The following is a 22,889-nucleotide window of genomic DNA, read 5'->3' on the forward strand; positions in this document are numbered from 1 at the left end:
TGGAAAATTTTTATAGTTTTAATTGAACATCTGTGCATTTTAATTGATTAATTTGAAGAAAATACAGGGAAAAAGAAAGAACAGTAGGTAATATGAATTTAACAAACCACTTTTTTTGTTTTCTCTGCTTCTTAGTTAATGATTTTTTCAGTATAAACAAAGCAAGATATTATCAAACAATATTAAATAATTCCCATGGCTATAAATACATTCATGATGATTTAGAAGAGTAGACAAGTATTTTGTGATAGGATTGTTTTAAATCAAAAAAATGAACAAGAATACATATGTGAACACATGCAGTGTTTATAAAGGTCCCTATCTCTGTGGAAAATATTGGGGAAAGTTGCTAAGGAAAACATCCTAATAGTGTAAAAATTCTCTAGCACCCCGTCTACCACGGCTGCCACGAACAGTCATACAAGAATAAATAGAACCGAAGAGAAATCAGTCATTTTTGCAGCACCCAAAAGACCACCCTGTCCAGTATTTCTTTTCTCTTTTTAATGTATAGCTTCCTTATCAATTCACATTTTCTTAATATCTCACCCATTGCACTATCGAAACCTAATTATCACAGGCATGGCAGTAACCCTAGATTTTTCTCTCTCTCTTTATTTTTCTTTCCAGCATTAGGAGAAAACATGGCTCCAGACGATATATTTGAGATAAAAAGAACTAAGAAAAACCTGTGGAGGCACAGCAGCAAAATAGCCACACATTTCTCACAGACACTGAGTCACATGTAAAACCAGGTAGAGTTTGCTCTGAGTTATCATTGCTTTTAACTGGTACATTCTATTCTTTAAGTAAGATCTAAAGATATTTTTATCAACAGCATTCAAAAACCGAGGGGAAGGATGGATGAAGAAACAATGAGAGAAAGGCATTGTCAAGCCATGAAACAAAAGTAAAGGACTTCTTTGTTTTAAAGAAAAAATATGAATAATTCTTTCCAATCCTCAATAAAAATAATCAATGTACTAGTAGATTTAATAATGTATTTATAGTAATTCAGAAATGAGTTCAATTTAAACTTTAGGTAAGATATTAGTCTGTTCTTTCTGTGTTAAAATACTTTTTAGAGGAAAATATGCCCATGGAAACTGATCTGTTCCCTAAGAACTTTAAAAAAAAACAAACACGTTTTTATTGATTTTTAGAAAGAGAGGAAGGGAGAGGGATAGAGAGAAACATCAATGAGAAACATCATCAATCGGCTGCTTCCTGCACACCCCACTGGGGATCAAGCCTATAACCTGGGCATGTGCCTAACTGGGAATCAAACCAGCAACCTCTTGGTTCCTGAGTCGATGCTCAACCACTGAGCCATACCAACCAGACTCCCTAAGAACATTTTAAATCACATGAAACATCCATGTTGGGCAGCACATGTTTGACATATAGTAGTTCCTCAGTAGTTCCTCATTTAATGTTAGAAAGTGTTTTTAAGGTTTTCCATTTACAAGGTAAATGTGCTAATTACAGCTTAGTCTAATATAGCCATTAAGGAAGATAATAAAGGACAGATATCTGGTAATATGTTTTTAACTGCTGATTCTCTACTTATGTGAATATAATAGAAGAGTTTTTACTGCACAATGGTTTATCAGTATCTAGCCTGCAAGGAAGTTATTTTCTTTTATCAAGCTGGTATCCTTGCTACGACTATACCTGTGCAAAATGTCCCTATCCTGGACAACAGTTCGCATTCAGCATATTTATAATTTCAATGCATCACTAATTCTTATCACAAATTCATAAGACATTCAAATTAGCAGGCCATTTATTTCAAATGGGTTTTGTTGTTCAGTATATATAGGTAGACATTAAATATATTTTAAAAATAATTATTATCTGTGATGAGAGAGAAAAAATTCACCAGAATTTCTTTCAAAATGAGCACAATCTTTGTTAAAAGTAATTCTCATTGATAAATTTAGAACAGAACTAGAGACAGGGATGACATTGAATGTGAAAGGAAGTTTTCTTAATGGAACCTGCCTCTACCTCAAGTGAATGAATTGGGTATTAGTGAGTAGAAAAGAAATTGTCAAAAGACCCTAAGTTTGCATGATGTGACACCTTCCCCTCTGTCACTTCTGTTCTCCTCACAACACATATACACACACATGCAACTCATAAAAAGCTTACAGCTGATTGATTTTTTTTGTGTGTTTAAACCAATGAAGCTGTGTTGGGTATCAATTGTCCTGAGCTGCATGGGACAGCGACGTAGATTCAGGATTGTGAAGACCCAGAGAGAGCAAGACAAAGGAACCTATCAAAGGTGGGGAGAAGATTATTTATTACCCCAGGAGATGCATTTGGTCTCCAAGAGACCGGAGACCTTACCTCACTGGGTTACATAGCTATAGAACAAGAGCTGAATTCCAGACTTGAAGAGTACTTGGCAGGAATACTGTAGAAGGGATTTAATTTTCTAAAAAGGAGTTAGCCTTTAAGACCTTTCCAAAGTGGAAAGCTTATGTTTCTATGATTATATCAACAGTTGAGAGACATGATTAGAAAATTAGCCTTCTAATTATACTTCAGTACCATAAACTAATCACTAAGTAAATCCAGATGCTTAGATCAAGGCTGACTTTACATAAAGGTACTCCATTATTTTGCCTTCTGGCTCTAGAATAAAATCTTATAAAATGCAGACACTTTCTATCTGTGCTTATAGATGTTACTATTAGAATTTCAGCTATAACACGTGGCAGTTACAAAATATAATTTTATTAAGCTCTAGAATGAAAGTAGAGAGTTCACAATCCCCAATGAATTTTGGTAATGCTCACATTTTTGGGTATAGAAAGCATAATGCAGTAAATCCAAATATTTACATAATCAAAGACTACTGTTACTTCAGTTTTTCCAGTAGTTCCATATTTGTTTTTTATAAAATGTGGACTTTTAGCAGATTACCAGGAGGTCATGACATGACAAATTATTGTATACCTAAGAACAGAGCATCAAAATATTTAAAACGAACACTGACAGAAATAAAGAGAGAAATATGCAAGGTCTTGGTTGTAGATTTTGACACTCTTATCTCAATAACTGATTTAACACATAGACAAAATTCAGTAAGAATATGGAATACTTCCACAGTTGACTTAGTGGGCATTAAAGACCAGTACACCCAACAACTGCAGAATAACACTTTTTATGTATCCAGTGGACCATAAATAAATCAAAATAAGTTTAAAAGTATTGAAATCTTACAGAGCATGTTATTTTTTATGACAATGGAATTAAAACCATTGTCATAACAATAAGGTAGCTTAAAAAATCCCCATTATTTGAAAATTAAGTAATACACTAATTTGGCCTGTGGATGAAAGAAAAAATCATTCAGAGAAATTAGAGAATATTTAAACTAAACTAACGATAACCTGATAAAACAATAGTTGTGGGCTACAGGTATTACATTTATACTAGAAATGGACGAAAAAGTATAAAATCAGTGATCTGAAATTCTGTTTTAAGACAAAAATAAAAGAAAATTAAATTAAACCCAAGTAGAAAAGAATAATAAAAGAGAAAGTCAGCAATCAATGAAATAGAAAACAAGCAATAGAAAAAAGTGACAGACCCAAAATTGATTTTCAAACATTAATAAACTGATAAATTTGGATTAAAACGGATTTTTTAAAAATAGAACACAAAATAACAATATTACAAATGAAAGTGAAGACAACACTACAGAAAATAAAATATTTTGTACAAATTGATGCTGAAATTCAAGAATTTAGAATAAATGGATACATTTCTTATAAAACACAATTTTCTAAAAGTGACACAAAAGAAATAGAAAATCTGCTTAGCCCCATAGGAATTAAATAATTTTTATGAAATCTTCCCCATAAAGAAAACTCCAAACCCAGCTGATTTCACTGGTGAATTTTATCAAATATTTTAAAAAGAAATTAAAACTATTTTACACAAACTCGTTATCAATACTGGGGTGGAAAACTCATCTCCCACTCACTTTATGAGCCAACATAGCTCTGATATCAAAACCTGGTAAGGTTATCAGGAAAATAAAAACAAAAGAAAATGAGTACTGATTGAGCGTCTCATGAATAAACACAAAATCCTTTACAAAATATTAGCAAACTGAATCCAATACTATATACAAAAGGTGTTACATCATAATCAAGAGGTTATGATAATACATCATAATTAATGTATGGAAGGCCAGTTTCACATTTGAAAATAATCTATGAAATTAATCATATTAACAGACTAAAAGAGAAAACCCATATGATCTTCCCAATAGATATGTGTGTGTGTGTCTCTGTGTGTGTGTGTGTGTGTGTGTGTGTGTGTGTGTGTGGAGGGAGGTGGGAGGGAATGACAAAATGTAATATCCATTCATGATTTTTTTTAAAATATATTTTATTGATATTTTACAGAGAGGAAGGGAGAGGGATAGAGAGCTAGAAACATAGATGAGAGAGAAACATCGATCAGCTGCCTCCTGCACACCTCACACTGGGGATGTGCCCGCAACCAAGGTACATGCCCTTGACCGGAATCGAACCCGGGACCCTTCAGTCCACAGGCCGACGCTCTATCCACTGAGCCAAACCGGTTTCGGCGCATTCATAATTTTTCAAAAAATGCTCAGAAAACTAGAAAGTGAAGGGAACTACCTCAATCTGATAGAGAGTAACACCTAAAAGCTATAACAAACATCATGTACTAGTATATATTGAACATTTTCCCTCCAAGATTGTAACAAAGGCAAGAGTTTCTGCTCTCACAACTTCATTTTACTGGAGGTCCTACATAGTGCAATAAGACAAGAGAAAGAAATAAAAGACATAAAATTGAAAAGGAATAGGTAAAATGGTCTTTTTTCAGACAATATAATTGTATACATAGAAAATTCTACAAAAAAGCTACTAAGTTTAACAAGGTCTTAGGATACAATTTTAAAAATCAATTGTAGTTCTATATACATGCAGCAAACCCTGAAAAAAAAATCAATTTCAAAAAAGCAATGCAGTTAACAATAGCAATACAAGTGATCTCCCTGGGATTACTTCCCAAATAAACCATCTTCCAGAAGCCTTTGTTTCAGGCTAACACAGACAGCTAATATCAAGCAAAATACAAATGGCAGTATATAGGGAAGTCTGGAAGTACAAATATATAGAAAAAATCAGAAATTACATATTATTTTGATTCTTTTCATTTTGCTCAGCCATACTTTATATTTTTTTTCCCAAACAACAAGTCATGTTTACATAAAGAGAAAATAGTGATCAATCTTCAACATTTTATTAAGAAAAATTGCCAACGGATTTTCTCATTTATGATGAGTGAGATAATGTGCCAAATATTATTGACTAATGTGTCAAGATTTAATATATCCAATTAAAAAATGTAAGTAATTGTTAGCAATAGGTCATTGGGGATAAATATAAATATTTTAGGTACTCTAATGAGGTAAGAAGTTTGTTTTAAGATCTTTTCGTAAGTTAATATTAAAATGGATAATATAAAAATACTTATCCACAAAATATAAAGATATCATGACATAGCTTTTCATATGTTATTCAACACGTATTTATTAAATAGCAACTACATGGAACTATTATTCTAAGTAAAGAGGAAAATAGATAAAAATTGTTGAGAGCCAGACCTGTCATCAATATTTCACATGTATGCTATCCTCTATTCCCCACAAAGACAGTCTGAGCAGACGCTAACACAGTCTCCATTTTCACATGGGAAAACTGAGCCACACAGAATGAAGCAACTGGTGTGAAATCACAGAGCAGTGATGACTGGCAGCAGCCAAACCTGGTGAATCGATCCCGGAGTCTACATCTCAACCAACATGCTGAGCACAATGCTCAGTGGTAAACAAGGTGAAAACGTTTATGTTCTCATGAAGCTCACATGTTCACAGTGGAATACAGAAAATAGGCAAATACAAAGAGAAGAAAGTAATAAATAAAGGAGAAAGATAATGATAAGCTTTGAAGAAAATAAAATACAAACAACAGCAGGAGATGGGTGCCAGGAAAGCTTTTGTGAGATGGCATTTGAGCTGAGACGTGAGTGACATAAAGCAGCCAGTCCTGTAAAACTCCGAGGCAAGAGTGTTCCAAATAGATAAAACATCTTTGCAAAGGCCCCGAGAAAGAGCAACACTGATGTGTCCAAAGAACAGGAATGAGGGTGCAGAAGAGATGACTTTGAAAAAGTAGGGCCTCAAGGACAAAATTTGGCCTTTATCCTAAGTATGATGGGAAGCCATTGGAGGGATTGAGGAAGAAGTTAGCACCATACTTTCATTTGCGCTTTTAAAATCCTTACAATCCTTTGCAGAGCATGGGTTGTAAGGGAAGCAAAGGGGAAGAAGAGAGACCAGGAGGTTATCGCGGTGGGATAAGTGGGAGCAGCACGTGCAGTGGCCTAGGCGGGGAAAGAAAAAAAAATGGATAGAAGCAGACCAAATCAAATATGTGTCAGAGATAGACCCAGAAGGACTCCAATGGATTGCTTTGGTAGGTGAAGAATGAGAGGAGGGACCAAGAAAATGACTAAGTTTTTGGCTTGAACCATTTTAGATGGTGGTAACATCAAAATAGGAATGACATGGCCCAAAGGGGAAATCAAGCTAGCTTTTAGATGCTTATTATGTACCCAAGGTGAGATGTCTTTTTTCATAGGCAGTGGACTGAAATACCGTGAGAGATGGGAACTTGGCAGCCATCAGTGTATAGATGGCATGGGCACTCTAACACACAGGGATTGAGTGGAGAAACTTAGAAAGGGGCAGCCTCTGAGGACAGAGGAAACCAGGAGTAACCAGGTCAAAATCAGCAATAGTACTAGAGATTCAGGAGGGAGGGATCATTAGTGAAAGGGGCCATATCTTTCGTTAGACAAATAACATGTTCTTGCAAATCTTGTATACATTTAAATGAGTCGCTCTTACAGAAAAGTCGAACTCAAAGAACATGAAAATAAAGTTTTATAAAGTTAAACATCTTTTAGAAAATGGAGAGTGTATCTCTTAAATAATCAAATGAGCAAACCAAAATTCTTATACTAGTATATTAACTTGCTTAAAACAGTATTTAATGTACACACCAAATCTTGAATGAGATTAGTTTTAAGATTTGAACTCAATTTCAGATGCCATCAGAAGTAACTCTATCATTTGGTTCATACTGTGCTGTCTTTACCATCTAGAGTTCACATGCAAATTATCATCAGCATAGCTACTAATTAAATGCTTACTATTGTAAAGGACAAAGGGGCACTGTAATAAATCTTTCAGAAAGGCTCCTCACAGGGTGACCTGGTCATAAATTCCTAACTGGGCAGGTCTTGGTGAGTAGTCATGCCCCAGGAATATAATTTCTTTAGTAAAAGGTCTCTCTTTGCCTTAAGCAAGACCTGTCCATTGTTCTTGTGCATCTAGGTTAACATACCTTTGAAACCCAGGGTAACCCTCTTTTCCAGACCCCTCAGAAGCATTACTACCCTCTTAAGTGAGCACATAATCTTGTTAACTATCCTGTAATGCAATCTCCACTTTGCTTTTTCCTATCTTCATGTAATCTTCCTTAACTTCCATCCTTAATTCCAAACACATAAAAGAAACTGCAAAACTTTAATTCTTTAGAGCATCTGAGACCATGCTTTATGGCTTTGTCATCCATTTTGGTTCAAACAAACTCATAAAAGTTCTCCATAAATTTGGATATTCTTACACAGACATTTTATATTAATTAATGTAATGCTCACCAGAATCTTATAAATTAAATGCTTTTATAATGTCACTTCTTTTAAGATGAGGAATGTTAGGGTTACCGAAGGAGGAAGGCATGAGGCCAAAAGGGGTAAAGAATTACAAATTTACTATTACATCTGCTAGCAGAAGGGCTGAGACCAAAACGGCATCCGTGGGGCAGAGTAGGGGGAGTGGGATATTTATGTCTCTTGTAAGGGTCAGTCAGAGTAACAGGTCAGACCAGATGACGGTGGGAGCCAGCTGTAGGCAGAACCCTGGAAACTGAGCGAGATGGTTTACTGGAAGCTGAAATCTGTTAATCATGAGACCTATAATGTGAATAACAGGATAATCCCTGGGAGGGGTGAGAGCCCCATGCAGACCATAATGGAGTGCAAGAATGTGCCTAACAAGGAATTGACCCTAAGAGAGGTTTAAGTGACTTTCCCAAAATCAGCTAGAATCCCACAGTGGTCATATCTAGAGACTTTTTGGTCCTTATTCTGGTGACACAGTGATATACCTCGGGACTCCACTCTTAAAACCTCATGGTAAAGTTGGTGCCCCCACCCTTAACCCTTAATTTTCTTCTGCTATCCACTTATCATATATATATATATATATATATATATATATATATATATCAAGAGAAAAAGAGAGAGAGACAAGAAAAACAAACTAAAGTAACAAGAATGAAAGGGAAATACAAAATAATAATCATAGCTGATAAGCATCTAAGAAAATTAATTAGGATTGAATTTTTTAGTTTCCTAGCAGTACAAGCAAAAAGGAACACACAGTGGATTACAAAATTTCCATCTACACTAATAAAAGGGTAATATGCAAATTGGTCAGGAAACCCTCACAGTAATGACTGAACAGCAGGCTGCATGGGGTGACCAGGCCAGCAGCGGGGGCAGTGAGGGGCGACCAGGCCCGGCAAAGGGGGCAGTGAGGAACGACTAGGCCAGGAGAGGGGGGAAGAGAGGGATGACCGATCTGGCCGGGGGCGGGGGCAGTTGGAGTGATCAGGCTGGCAGGCAGAGGCAGTTAGGGGTGATCAGGCTGGCAGGGGGGTCAGTTAGGGGCGATCAGGCAGGCAGGCAGATGAGCGGTTAGGAGCCAGCGGTCCTGGATTGTGAGAGGGATGTCTGACTGCCGTTTTAGGCCTGATCCCCAGGATCAGGCTTAACCGACAGTGGGATATCCCCCAAGGGGTCCTGGATTGGAGAGGGTGCAGGCTGGGCTGAGGGGACACCCCCCCATGCACGAATTTCGTGTGCCAGGCCTCTAGTTATCTAATAAAAAAGGACATATCAGTTAGGCAAGAGGCTTTTTTGTCCCAATCCTTAAGTCCAACAGTACTTCTTATATGTGGTTATTTTAGGGAAACTAAACCCTATAATGATCAGAGACTTCAAGAGCAATTCCTCTACATATGTATATATATGTATATATATTCATCTGGTTGCATTTAGAATTTTTCCATTTAAAATGTGGTCAACAGCTCAGCATTCTCTAGTATGAGACTTACACAGTTCATGGTCATCTCAGCCTTTTCAACAACTTTAACAGTCTCCAGTGGCTTAAGAACCACAGCCTGAACTTTTACAACAGTCACAGGAGCTCAACCGAAGTCAGACTGTTGCACACTCCGTATGAATGGCCTACATCAGATCTTTCTCCCAGGAGGCAGAATCTATGTGAAATGAAATCTTGGCAAAAATTTCAACACATCGCTTGCCCCCCAGCTCAATTTATGTCCCTTCACAAGCAAACTGCCATGAGTTTTAACTATGAAAAACCAGTTTGTTTTTAGAAAACATCCTCAGTATCAGCTAATAGAACAGAAATGACCAGGAAGAGCACTATTTAATATGGATTAAACGTGAATAAAACTCAGAAGCTTTCTTCTTGTTGAATTAGATAATCAAAACTATTAAACAGTGTTTCAAAATGCTTTTCATAATCCCAGGACCATTAATGTCATGTTCAAATCACTGTGGATTTTTGTTGTTGTTGTTGCTTTTACTATTCATAGGGATACAATGAGTCATTGGCACATTTCCAGTGCAAGATGCATTTGAATAATACATGACATGCCCTTTAGCTAGCATCATGATGCCAGATTTAAAACAAGGTAAGAAGTTTCCTCCATGTACACTTGCAGTGTTCAGCTGTTCATAATCTATAGCGTTAACAATTTATCATCAAACCCAGCGACTTGCTGCCAACTTATCAAAGTAGCCACTGGATGCATATGATCAAGTCTGAGCATCTGGCTCTCCTCTGTTCCTGACATTAGCACAGACAACAGAATCAGTGGACTATTGAATGCAATTACAGTAAGCGAGACAGACAATAAAGATTGATAGCGCCTTCTCTTTTTATCACACACAAAACTAGTGGGGGTTAAAGCTTTGCCTTGAGCTGCCTTCATTTAACAATGATTGAAAATATGCAATTGTGTTGGTAAAACACTGTAGCCTGTACCACTTCATTTACTGGACACATTATCAAATTAAATGAAAAGTGAACTGCCAAAAGCAATAGTTATTATATATTAATGATGAATATTTACTTAGCATTGTTCACAAATCATACAGAGAACAGAATCCTTCTTATTATCTTTTTTGCAGGTTACAGTTGAGTAGGCTTAACATTTCTATGTTTACGTTAAATCTTCTGTCTACAAATCTCTAAATACAGACTTGCACGATTGGTTTTGTGACTATCCATGTGATTACAATGTGTAATTAATAAAATGCTCTAGTTGTAGATGAATCCTAATTATTGAAGTGCTTTTCTCCCCTTTATAACAATTCTCATTCTTGTAAGTCATTTTGTAGAAAGACAAACTTAGCCAGGGGTATGTGTTGTGACCAAAAGGTTAGGAACTCTAGCATACTTGAGCTTTCAAAATATGAAATGTAAAGAAAAAAGGAAGCCCAAGATACAGACAAACCACAACTTTATATTGTATGCTTTTCTCCAAAGAGTACTGCTTTAGTAGCCATAGGGGGATATAACGGTTCACCCATAATTTGACCTCCAAAATAAGAAATACACACAGGGCAAAAAGCAAAATGGGTCAGTATAAAATTCCTGAGCAGACAAGGGGGAAGTGGGTCCTATTCCACCATTCTTACAGAGGAAACTGCATTGTAAGCAAATATCAATAGATCTGGGAATGCAAAAATAAGTGTCTCATTGTTAAGTGGACAAACATTTGGTGTGCATACCGGCATGTCAGAAAGACATGATGGCAGGCAGGCATGATTGTTCAAAGTTATGTAGATTAATTCAAGGTTCTTTTAAAAACACGCACATCTGGCCCTCCTTTCCAATGAGAGATACATGGAAAAGAAGTCGCTTAGATATGAAATGTAATCCTGTCTCTTTTTCAAGAGCTCAACAACCTGAAAAGGTGACGTATCCCAAACAAAAAGAAAATAAGAAGAGGCAAAAGAAAGGAGAGGCAAAGAACCAGCCATGGCTAACACCATCCCACTGATTATTCTGTAAACAATTAAATACATACTCAGAAGTGCTGAGTTTAGAATTAGAGCACCCACCATATGCAGGTAACATAAATAGCAGTGTGAAGTATAGGTTACTCAGTAAGTATGGAAAACTCACCAAAGTGATAGCATCACCACAGTAGATCGAGACTCCAGGAGCCAAAGAGGGAGTACTGATTCAGTACTCATGACATGTAAAGGGTACAGTTATGTTATTTTGTTTTACCTTCAAGAAGATGTAAGTAAAGTCACTTTCCCAGGCACATTCAAATTCTAAGGTCCATGCTCCCTTTCAATCTTTTGGAGATGTGTAGCCTTTGCCAGTTGTTCTCAAACCCAGCAAGCCATCAGACTTATCTCAGGAGCTTCGTAAAATGCTAAACCCTGGATCTCAATCTCTGGGATTCTTATTCAATACAATTTGGGTGAAGCAATGGTACTCACTATGGGATAGTCAGCAAATAAAATGTGAAAAATCAGAGAGAAACCCTATCATAAAGCCATGGTCCATGATCCATCTTTTTACCCATGTACCAGTATGTCTTTTTATCTATGAATGTAAAATTTCTCAAGTCAATAATATTTTCAATAACTTTGGGGGGAGGGGAGTCAGTTTACAAAAATTTAAATGAAAAAGAAGTACATGCTTATGGCTAAAAATCAACACACTACATAACAATGCAAGTAAGAATGCAAAAGAATGCTTTTGCTAGCCCCTCAATAGCTGTCCCTCACAGAGTTAATTACTGTTAAATATAGATGTCTTTCTAGTCTTTACAGTTTTACCATGTCAGGGGTGGGGCTTATGGCAAGATTGTATCCCAGCCATTTATACCCACTTCAGTGAGGTTTTCTCCTTCTTGGTTGACTATGTGGTCATCACTCAGCCAGTCCTTAAATTTTTTAAAGAGGAATTATCCCATATGTAGCTGTAGACTCAGTGTGTCCATGGGGGGAGGTGAGCTCATGATCTTCCTATATACATCACCATGGTGAGTCTCCCACCCTTTATGTATTCACTCTTAATTTATTTCTGTATGTATTTTACATAACCCAAATTGGACTATACATACTGTTCTGTGAGTTGACTTTTTTTCACTTTATGCTATTCTGATTTATATCTAGATCTGTCTAAAACTATTTTCTTATTATTTCTAATGGCTATAACTCATTACTCTACTTTTGGAACACGGATCTTTGGGTCTTTGGAGGATAGGAAGTGACATTAAAGCTTGCTTGTGTTTGGTACATATTCTGTGTGTCCAATTCTCTATCAAAGTCACTTAATTTTTTTAAAAAAAGAACCCGCTCCTTTTAGAGGTTTTAAATCTAAAAGCAATAAATAAGTCTATAACCAGAGAAAATTCAGGAAGGTATTACATTTTGTCCAGCACCAGTGCACAGTGTAGCATTCTATAAGTATCTGTGGTTATTATGATTACTAGATATAAATAATATTTATTGAGCACTGTCTCAGTCAGCTAAGGCTGCTATAACAAAATATCATAAACTGGGAGGCTTAATCAACAGAATTTTTTTTCCTACTGTTCTGGAGGCTGGGAGGTCTAAGATCAAGATGTAGACAGATTCAACCTTTGGTGAGGATCTACTTCCTAGCTTCTTAAAAACAAAACACAACCACCTACATTAATTGTAATAAATTAGTTTTAATCAGGTATAATGAAAATGCAGATGAGAATGAAAGTTGGGGGAATACATTTCTAAATAAAGGTAGCAGAAATGAATGAACTAATTATTATTCCAGCAAATATTTTGGAAGACCAGTTGCTATGGGCTGAAGCGTGTGCTCCAAATTCATATGTTAAAGTCCCAACCCTCTCAGAATATAATAATATTTGGAGATGAGATCTTTAAAGTGATTAAGTTAATATAAATACTTTAGGGTGGGCCCTACTCCAATATGACTGATATCCTTATAAGAAGAGGAAATCTAGACACAAAGAGACACCAAGACACATTACCCTCAGCAGGACAACCATGTGAAGACACAAGGACAGGCCTCTCTCCTGCAAGCCATGGAGTGAGGCCTCAGAAGAAACTAACCCTGCTAACACCTTGATCTGAGACATCCCGCCTCAGGAACTGGAAGAAAGTAAGCCTCTGCTAGGTAAGCTATCCAGTCTATGGTATTTTGTTACAGTAGCCCCGGAAAACTAATGTACCAGTATTTTTTGTCAAAGAAACAGAGGGAACCAGAATGTGGGATTCACTGGGAATTTCACTCCACTCATGGCTTCTACCCAAGCCACTAGTAATTCATGAGAGAGAGAAAGAGAGAGGTGGCGGGAGGGGAGGGGGGGGGAGTTTAATAAAGGAATGTGAGAGTCTTAAAGATACAAAGAAAACCTTAGGCTTGGGAAAAATAACTAAATATCCCAATTTTCATAACCAAGATAGGCAGAAATTCTCTCTCTCTCTCCCTCCCTCTCTCCTCTCTTCTCTCTCTCTCTCTCTCTCTCTCTCTCTCTCTCTCTCTCTCTCTCTCTCTCTCTCCCTCTCTCTCTCTCCTCCTATTAACATGTCAGTCACTATCCCTATTGTGATTGGCCTGCCTTTTCTAGAGTGGATAGGTATGCTGATTATCTAAGAATACGTCTGATTATTGAGACATGAGTCAACTAGGTGCACAACTAGGTGCACAGCAATTAACTTTAACCGGAAAACATCTCCTTATGTTTAGATTATTTATTGGCCGAGCAGGACATGTAGCAAGAAATCAGCTAATCTCTGCTACTTGTGGTTTACCCACTCACATTACCTCATCACAGCGACGTCTCCGCTTCTGCCATCAGTCAACGGGCTGGGAGCAGAATCAAACCCTGACCTGAGCTGGACCATTCTCCGGATCACAGCCATGCTCCCCCAGTAGGTGTGGGAGAGCTGCTCACGCCAGGAGGTCCACCAGACCTCATTCCTGCTCACTAATAACCTTTCCTCACTTTTGTTGGTATCTTAATGACCTCAACCCTCCACAAAAGAGCAGCCTCTTTTTTTCTTCTCTCGACATGAACACAAAATGGCAGGTAACCCAAAGACATAAAAATAATTTAGGTGTCAAGTGAAATCTATCTACTAGGTGGTGTATACATGTATGTGTGTCCCCTCCCCGTGTGCACCAGATTGCACGAAATGGCACGTATTTCCCCAGGGAAGATAACCTCCAGACACTACTATAAAAGCCTTATTCCCCACACTCTGGGGTTTGTTTAATTTAAACACTGCTTGAGATGACTCTCTGAGGAGGCGGTGCCTTCCCAGACCCATGCTTATTTGTTGGTGTGTATGTGCATGTGTTCCCAAAGAACCAGCCGAGGGAAGGCACTCGCTGCTGCAGGCAGTCTAAGCACAAGCTCCTGATTGCAGAACCAGGGGCTGATTGCTGTCAAAAACCAGGAAGATGACTAAACGCACGTGGAATTTCTCCTCTCTTTCTGGTGAGGAAAAATAGGCAGAGGTTCAGTTGTTCGTCTCCTAGGGTCCCCATCCCCGAGCACTTTCCATTTCCTTTTTAAACTACATAGTTTAAAAAATCACGTGTGTGTGTGTGTGTGTGTGTGTGTTTATGTGAGTGTTTGTGTCTTTGTGTGTGTGTGAGTGTGTGTGTGTGTGAGAGCATACATGCACCACGGTTAATTTCTCACAAATGGTTACACCCTTGGATATATTTTACTAAAGCCAGGGAAGCAATGCAAAGAATAAAAATCAGTTTTGGTCAGCAGTGGGTAGTGCTGTGTAGTGGGCCAGAGAGATCATTTAGAGAATTCTTCTAATCCTGCTGCTTCTTCCACTAGCTTAACTTCTACTACCTCCTAATCAGGAAAAGATACCCGGTGAAACAAACCTTGAGTGTCCTATTGTGTATTTTGCCAAATTTCATTTTGAAAAATCTTGCCTTTTTAAATAGTTTCTAGGTCCCAATAAATGAATGAATTTCTCCCCTAGACAGAATTTCTTTACATAAAATTCCACAAAAGGGCTCACTCTGCCACAAAAGCAAACCTGCACACATAGGGCCCACCCTAGAGATAGTCTTGTTATCTTGGAGAAATCAATTTAAAAGCAAATAAGCATTAGACAATAATTTCAATATTAACTTACTCTTCTTGCTTCTTCATCAGAGCAAGCTAAAAGGAGCCGACCTCGCTGTCACCCTTCACCTAGGCTTCCTCTAGTTCTCTCCACATGTGGTGCCCTCCACACGGGTAAAGTGACCTCCTTTCCCCTACCAGCCTAGTTATTTATTGAATATGCTTGCATTCCAGAGCATTATCAGCTTAATGCATAATTCAAAATCTCTTGCATGTGGCCTGCACTTTTGCCTTATCCCCTGCATTCTGAAAGAAAGATAACAGGAAGTATTTCCAATGTGGGCAAACATAAGGATTCCTGAACATTAACATCGCCCTCCCTCCATGCCAGCCCTCCTTCACCCCTCAGAAAACTGTGCGCCTTGCAGTTATCACACAGCCCACAAAGCTGCCGTACTGAGAGAAAACAGTCCCAGAGATGATCCAAAAGTTTACACTGAGAGGGACCTGAGAACCTTTGGGAAAAAGAGGTCTCTAAAAGTGGGAAAAATCACAATGATTACCTTTAGAGTCACATTCTAGACGGGGAGCCCAATGTTTTCAGCCAAGCAATAGTTTCAAATCTCTGCAATTCAAAAAAAGAAAAACCAGATTTAGAATGTTTTATTGTGTGAGGGATTTTTTCCCCCGTGGGGCAGGGGTAGCTGTGTGTCTGGTAAAAGGCTAGAATGAACAGGAAGAAAGGGGCAGATAGAGAAGGCTTCTGAATGTGTTAGAGGGATGAAGGAAAGAGAAAGTCCCCCCAAAAAAGGGGTGGGAAGGACTAAAGGGAGAGGGATGGTGAAGGATTAGGGTAAAAATTGATTGGAGGACAGGATGGGGAAAGAAAGACAGACTTGGAGAAGAGAGGGCTTCAAGATCAACTATATTAGAAGGTTAATTCAGTCAAAATCAATTCAGCACCAGTGGCTCAAGTGATTTTTCTCCCCATACTGAATTGACTGGCTTCTGATTGAATTGATTAAATTAACCAGTTATTTTTAATGATGTGTGAAAAGAGAAAATGAGTGGATAAGCCCACCTGCAAATGCACAGATCCAGGTAACTTGTATGCTCTGATTTGAACATACTAACAATCTGACAAGCATAAAAAATACAAACACGTACACACACGTTTGTAGGAACATGCATGTGTATGTGGCAATGCTGAATCCTGTCAAAAAATGCCATCAATGTCCCCAGAACAATCACAAGCATACTATATACATAAATACATACATACAATATATATTCTGAGTTTTGTTCTTTCAAGATTCCAAATAGTAATTGTCTTCTTAGAAAGCAGTTTATCCTTGATGGAGTTACTATGCTGTATAAAGGTACCAGCATCATTTGTAAGCACCATTTTTTAAAGTAGGGTTCACCTCCCCCTAATGCACTTCTGTCAAAGTCAGGACAGGATACTAAAAATCATAAGGTAACCAATAGCACTTGGACTTATTACTAAATATGGAATTCTAGTAGATGCTTTTTACATGCATTTTGAGTCCACCAAGCAATAATTCCTTTTTTTTTTTTGTAAACATAAAGACATGAATTATTTAAAAATTAAAGACATTTAGAATAATGGTCTTCCATACGCAAAGTATTTATTTCAACTTTCATCATTCATAGTTTATTGCATTGATTTTTTCATCAGTTTACTTAGTATTAAGCTTCCACCAAACTCATCAATAAGAAATGAATTTTGTAACTTTCAAATCCACTATATTATTTTAGCTTTTATTTGCAGTGAATTTTTCTTCTCTCCATGGTATTACTGCAATAAGTCAGTCATTATTTCTTTATGTTTTCCCTTCTTTCTTTAGTATTTCATTTCCCTTTACAGCACATCTTGTGATCACAAAGAAAACAGAGACACTTATTTCTTTTAACAGTTGAAATTGCTGCCAGTGATTTAGCTGTCATTTAATTTGATTCCTCTCTTCTGTCTGTAGAGAAATATGTTTAATGTACTGGAAATTATGTTAATAAGAAAAAGCATTATCTCATTTAATGAAATAAATATACAAATATTTCAAAATAAAATAAAGAGGCAATCTTCACTGAGAAAAATGTCTCTTATGGTTTGCATAAAATAAACAAATGAGAAAACAAAATCATGACTACATTGAAACATTGACAAAAATTATGCCTACATTCAAAAGGGGAGGGGAAGCTTGGTAACTGAATTACCCACCATTTAATCAAATAACTTTTTGAAATGTATGGGGCACATATTAAAGATCGCATTGTTAATCTTACATTTCCAATTACCTCAAGAAAAATCATTTAAATTTATTTAGAATGAACAACGGCATGTTGAAAAGTTTTCTTTGTAATTTTTCTGTTCTATTTCAATTGGTCTTTCAATGATTGCTATGGCTTGAATGAATAATTATCAGCAAGCTCATTGAAAATATGAACCAACCCATGTAACTACAAGAAAGGTTAGAATTCCTTTGATTTTGCTAATCAAAACAGTCAATGAACTCGTTCCAAAGCTTCTATATATTAAAATTTATTTAATGTACAAAAAGGTTAAATAAATATTGTTAGTGATTTGAGCAAAACTTGAAGCAATTATATAATAAAAGCATGACCACAGTAACAGAAACACATAATTAGCAATTTAATTACTGGCATGAAGACAAGCTAAAGATGTCAATAAAAAAAAAAAATCTTTAGTGACAAGCCGATTTTATTCTCTTTAGTGCAATTTGTGAGAAATATTCACCACCTGATGAGTAAAACCACTTTTATACAAAATAGCTACCCCTCCAGAAACTGAAAAACCCAATTTGAAATATTTCTGATTTCATATCTTACATAGTGAATCATTATAGTTTCTCTGTTAGATTAGCACTTCCTCTTCTCTGAAAATACTGTATTTTGAGTCAGCAAGTAAAGACCATTATGTTTTTTAAAATGCATTAAAGTAGCAGGTGTTCTTTGTTTCAATTTCATTCTTTTCCAGCTTCAATAATGTTTGACAGAAATGCTTCCCTATATATGACATTCCAAATTTCCTATTTTTTCTCATCTCCTAAATTTCAGCTCAGAAACACACCTAACCCATGGATTATTTTAAAAGGAGATAAATGCCAACTCTAACAGAAAGTCGGCTGTTTGGACATTCCTCCAGGTCTTTCACAATTACTCTTTCTCCCCGTCTCTGCATGTAGAATTACAGGTGGGAGGTAAAAGAGAGAAATGAGTAAGTTCAGTTTATTGTGATATGGTCCACTTATATTTTTTCATCAGAATCCCCAGTTTCAGATTTTTAAACAGTCCTGAAAGTACTTATCTTAAAGTGTTCGACGAATGCGTACTACCTTCTGTGTCACTGATATTTAACCAGCAGCAGAAAACAGATATCTCAAGATAGAACCATATTGAAAGAAGTTTTCCATCTTGTGATAAAAAGTGAATCTTCCTGGCTGGTGTTCAATAGCCACTTGTACAAGCCCAGTGCATGGAGTGAAATCATGAAAGCCAAACTTCATGCTAAGAAGTTAAGTCTGTAAATAAAGCTTGAAGCATGAGGAAATATACTTAAAAATAAACTCCAGCCACTAGGGACGTAATAAATAACTCCTAAGAACATTGCCTTTTATAATTAATCTACTGATTCTAATCATTTTGACATACAGTTCCAACTGGATATCCTAACTAAATAGTCAAGTCTTCAGAGAAGGGTATATAGTACAAACTCAAAGTTTCTAAGGAAATTGAAAATGTTTGTCAAAGCATAATTTATGTGACTATCACTTGATAAATGTGAAGAAGGCAAGTAATTGGGAGATGACTTTTTGGAACCTCGTGTCTAATATACTAAAACCATTCATTTCTTACATATATTTGGATTAGAGGTTGTTCACTTTCATATAAAGTCTCCTTTCCCAGAAGCTTTTGATCACTGTTTATTATATATCACCATTGGTGTCTAAGTTTCTGTTTCAGCCACAAACACAAATTTACTTGGATTTTTCAGCTCTAATCATCTAGGCTTGAAATTATCTTTCCTTCTATACTTTCATGGTCCAGACACAAGTTGCCAAAAAAAAGCATGATAATTTATAAATCTACATTAAAAATCTCCCATATTACCATTGTGGAGGGCAGTTAAGCAATGGTACCTGCCTTTAAGAAGCTCAAAGTCTAGTTAAGAAGATGGTGTGACCAAAGGTAATGACTGCCTTATAATTCAAGTGTAGTTATGATAAATACCAAACAGATGACACAATAAGCACAAAAAGGTTCATAGAAAAAGGCAGCACAGTGTCCTTGTGGGTAGACCTCTTCATAAGTGGATACTATGGAGATAAATTTTTAAAGCTTTCAAATGCAACATTTCATTTGAACTTATGAGCTGAACATAAGGGAAGAAACAGAAATTAAAATAGGTTAAATTATTTACCAAACAAAGCATATTACAATGGGGACACAATCATAGTTCTGTGAACTCTTTTAAGTTCTAGGCATGAAGAAGAAAGCATTTGAGATGAAGAAATGATCAAGGAAGTATGTCAAGAAGAGAGGAAGGGAAGACATTCATAAAAGGTGCAGGATGACTGAGATGTGATTTTGCTTTTCTGGACTTTAATTATTCAAAGCATGGCATTTGTATAACTCTGTGGTCGGCAAACTGCGGCTCGAGAGCCACATGCAGCTCTTTGGCCCCTTGAGTGTGGCTCTTCCACAAAATACCACGGCCTGGGCGAGTCTATTTTGAAGAAGCGGCATTAGAAGAAGTGTACGTTTAAAAAATTTGGCTCTCAAAAGAAGTTTCAATCGTTGTACTGTTGATATTTGGCTCTGTTGACTAATGAGTTTGCCGACCACTGGTATAACTTATTGGGAAAAGTTTATAATTTGACCACTCTAGCTTACACAAGAAATACAATGAAAAAGGAAAAAGAAAGAAATACTCTCTTGCAATAGTAACCCACCAGAAACTCTAACTTTTCCCAACCAAACCCCATCTGAACTTTGTAAATCATTAACTTTCATTATGCTCTTGAATTCAGTGGAAAATATCCCTGCTCTCTGGAAAAGATGAAAACAGTTAAATTTACATCTACGTAAAGTGTGAAATGAAAAAGGAAAACTAATATTTTATAATTCTGGGAAACCAAAAAAATTTAAGTAAGTTTTCTTCTTTAACTATAACAATCAGATTTCTCTTGCACCCCAACATAAATACCACGGCACCTTCTACCCTTGTGTTCTTACAAACGCATTGATATTATTCACCAGAGGCCCCATGCACTTAATTCGTGCAAGAGCAGGCCTTCGCAGCCGCAGTGGCTGCCTCGATCCCGTGGCTGCAGCCCCTGCTTCGTCTGTGCAGCCCCTGCTTCGTCTGGAAGGTCGTCCGTAAGGATGTCCAGTCTAATTAGCATATTATGCTTTTATTATTATAGATTACACCATTTAGGGACATAAATATTGTTTTTGTAGAGATTTCCTGATCATTCTCTCAAAAAAAAAAAATCTGGTCCTACTTAATAGAATTATTATTTGCCACCAAAAAACTGTTTAATGAGCTTTCAGCACATAAATTCTAAGACACCTTATCAGGGAGGTGAGGCAAAGAGGGGAGGGGGAAGAGGAGAGGGAGGGAGAGGCATGATCTATCAGAAAATATGAAGATGTGGTATCTAAACCACAAACCTTCATGAGCCAATATGGCTTAACTTTTCTTTCCTTAACATGAATCCTTTTGTTTTCATAGGTGATTTCTTTAAAATCATCACTTCTAATATTCAATCTTTCTCCCTGTTTTCTGATAACCAATCCTCTCTTCCTACCAGATAGTATGGGAACAAATCTATGCTCAGAATGAGTATCTTGCTTGTGCAATGGGACTAGTTGATAGTCTGTAAAACTTCCTAGAGATGTCAAAGAGTATGTTAGAATGCAACAGTAGTGTCTCAAACTTGAGCAAGCTCAACCTTGAGAACCTGGTGAGCATACAGGTTCCTGGGCCTCACATCCTATATCTTGGACTCAGTAAATCTGAAGATAGGCCGGGAATCCCATTTAAAAAAAAGAAAGGTTCATCCTCACTGGAAGACATTTTTTCTATTGATTTTAGAGAGAGTGGAAGGGAGGGGGGAAAGAGGAGAAGAGAGAAAAATTGATGTGAGAGAGCCACATCACTTGGTTGCCTCCCCCATGAGCCCCAACTGGGGTGAGGAATTCCAACCCAGGTATGTGCCCTTGACTGGAATCATACCTGAGACCCTTTGGCTCAAGGGTTGTTACTCTAACCACTGAGCATGCTGGTCAGGGCCAGGGATCCCATTTTTGCCAGCACCATGGGTGATTCTGGTGTTGGGGTCTACAGACCAGACCTTGAAAGCCATTGCTCCAATGAACTCATAGTCTTTGGACCATTTTGCCTGTCGTTCATAATATCCTTTCTACTAAACCCCTTTTCTGAGCTAGATGATGGGGTTATGATAGGCTTGACTGTTTCTAAATAACACAAAGTAATCGCTAAATTCCTTGCTCTAACAGGGGTCCTCAAACTTTTTAAACAGGGGGCCAGTTCACTGTCCCTCAGACCGTTGGAGGGCCGGACTATAGTTTTTAAAAAAAACTATGAACAAATTCCTATGCGCACTGCAGGCCCGGGACGAGTCAGCTGCTAAGCAAGACAGGCAGCGGCACCCGGCGGGCCGGATGAATGTCCTCGGCGGGCCGCATGTGGCCCGCGGGCCGTAGTTTGAGGACCCCTGCGAGTCTAGAACAATGATGCCTCTCTTAAAATGTACTCCCATTTGGAGGGAGAACATCACCAGTCATCAGAAAAAAGACATCCCCTGAGTGTTACGTTACTGTCCTTGAAATACAGCCTCCAACTTGCCCCAAATAGAACCATACCATTTGGGAGATCATACTTGGGTCTCAGATCAGTATTGAGTTTTCAATGATGCATTGAAAAATTAAGTAACCTTTACACAATTAGCTAGGTGTATTTGTTGCTGACTTGTTTTCCCTATAAATAATAAAGGAACACTCAGAAAAAGGTATTTCACTTTCATTTGGGATCAGATAATTCTTCTTCAGTATCACATAGGATACATATTTGTGCACCCACTGGGATGAGCCAAATCTCACTTTCTCTTATTTCCAGTAGTTTCTTAACATAAACATTTGAGGCCACTAAAACCCAAGTAGCCATGATGAAAATGAAAGAGGCAGACCTTAACACATTTAAATGTAAAGACAAATTAATATTAGATGCTTCTTCAAAACACTATCTCTGGAACAAGTAAAATTCAGCTGAAACACAAAGGACTTAAATACTTGTAGGCTGCATAAAAAGAGGTGCCGTGGAGAAAGGTGCCTTTTTTTTTAATTGAATGGAATCCAACAAAGCTTTGGCAGACTACAGATTTAAAAGGTTGGGAATGCTTGCAGAAATTGATTCATTCACACTGTTGTGAATCATTTAGCACACACTTCAGAGAGAGTTTAGCATCTTCGTCTCTGCCTCCCACT

General features: G+C 37.2%; 1 long non-coding RNA gene across 1 annotated transcript in view; it reads right to left on the reverse strand.

Moving 5' to 3' along the window:
* LOC308256118 overlaps positions 1-22,889 on the reverse strand; it is a 451,053-nt gene that overhangs the window by 216,164 nt on the left and 212,000 nt on the right. The window contains exon 2 of the long non-coding RNA XR_013961410.1: positions 15,902-15,963. This is a non-coding gene — a long non-coding RNA (uncharacterized lncRNA). The remainder of the gene's footprint in view (positions 1-15,901; positions 15,964-22,889) is intronic.

This window comes from Plecotus auritus (assembly GCF_963455305.1).
Source record: "Plecotus auritus genome assembly, chromosome: 8".
In the NCBI taxonomy this organism is placed as follows: Eukaryota; Metazoa; Chordata; class Mammalia; order Chiroptera; family Vespertilionidae; genus Plecotus; species Plecotus auritus.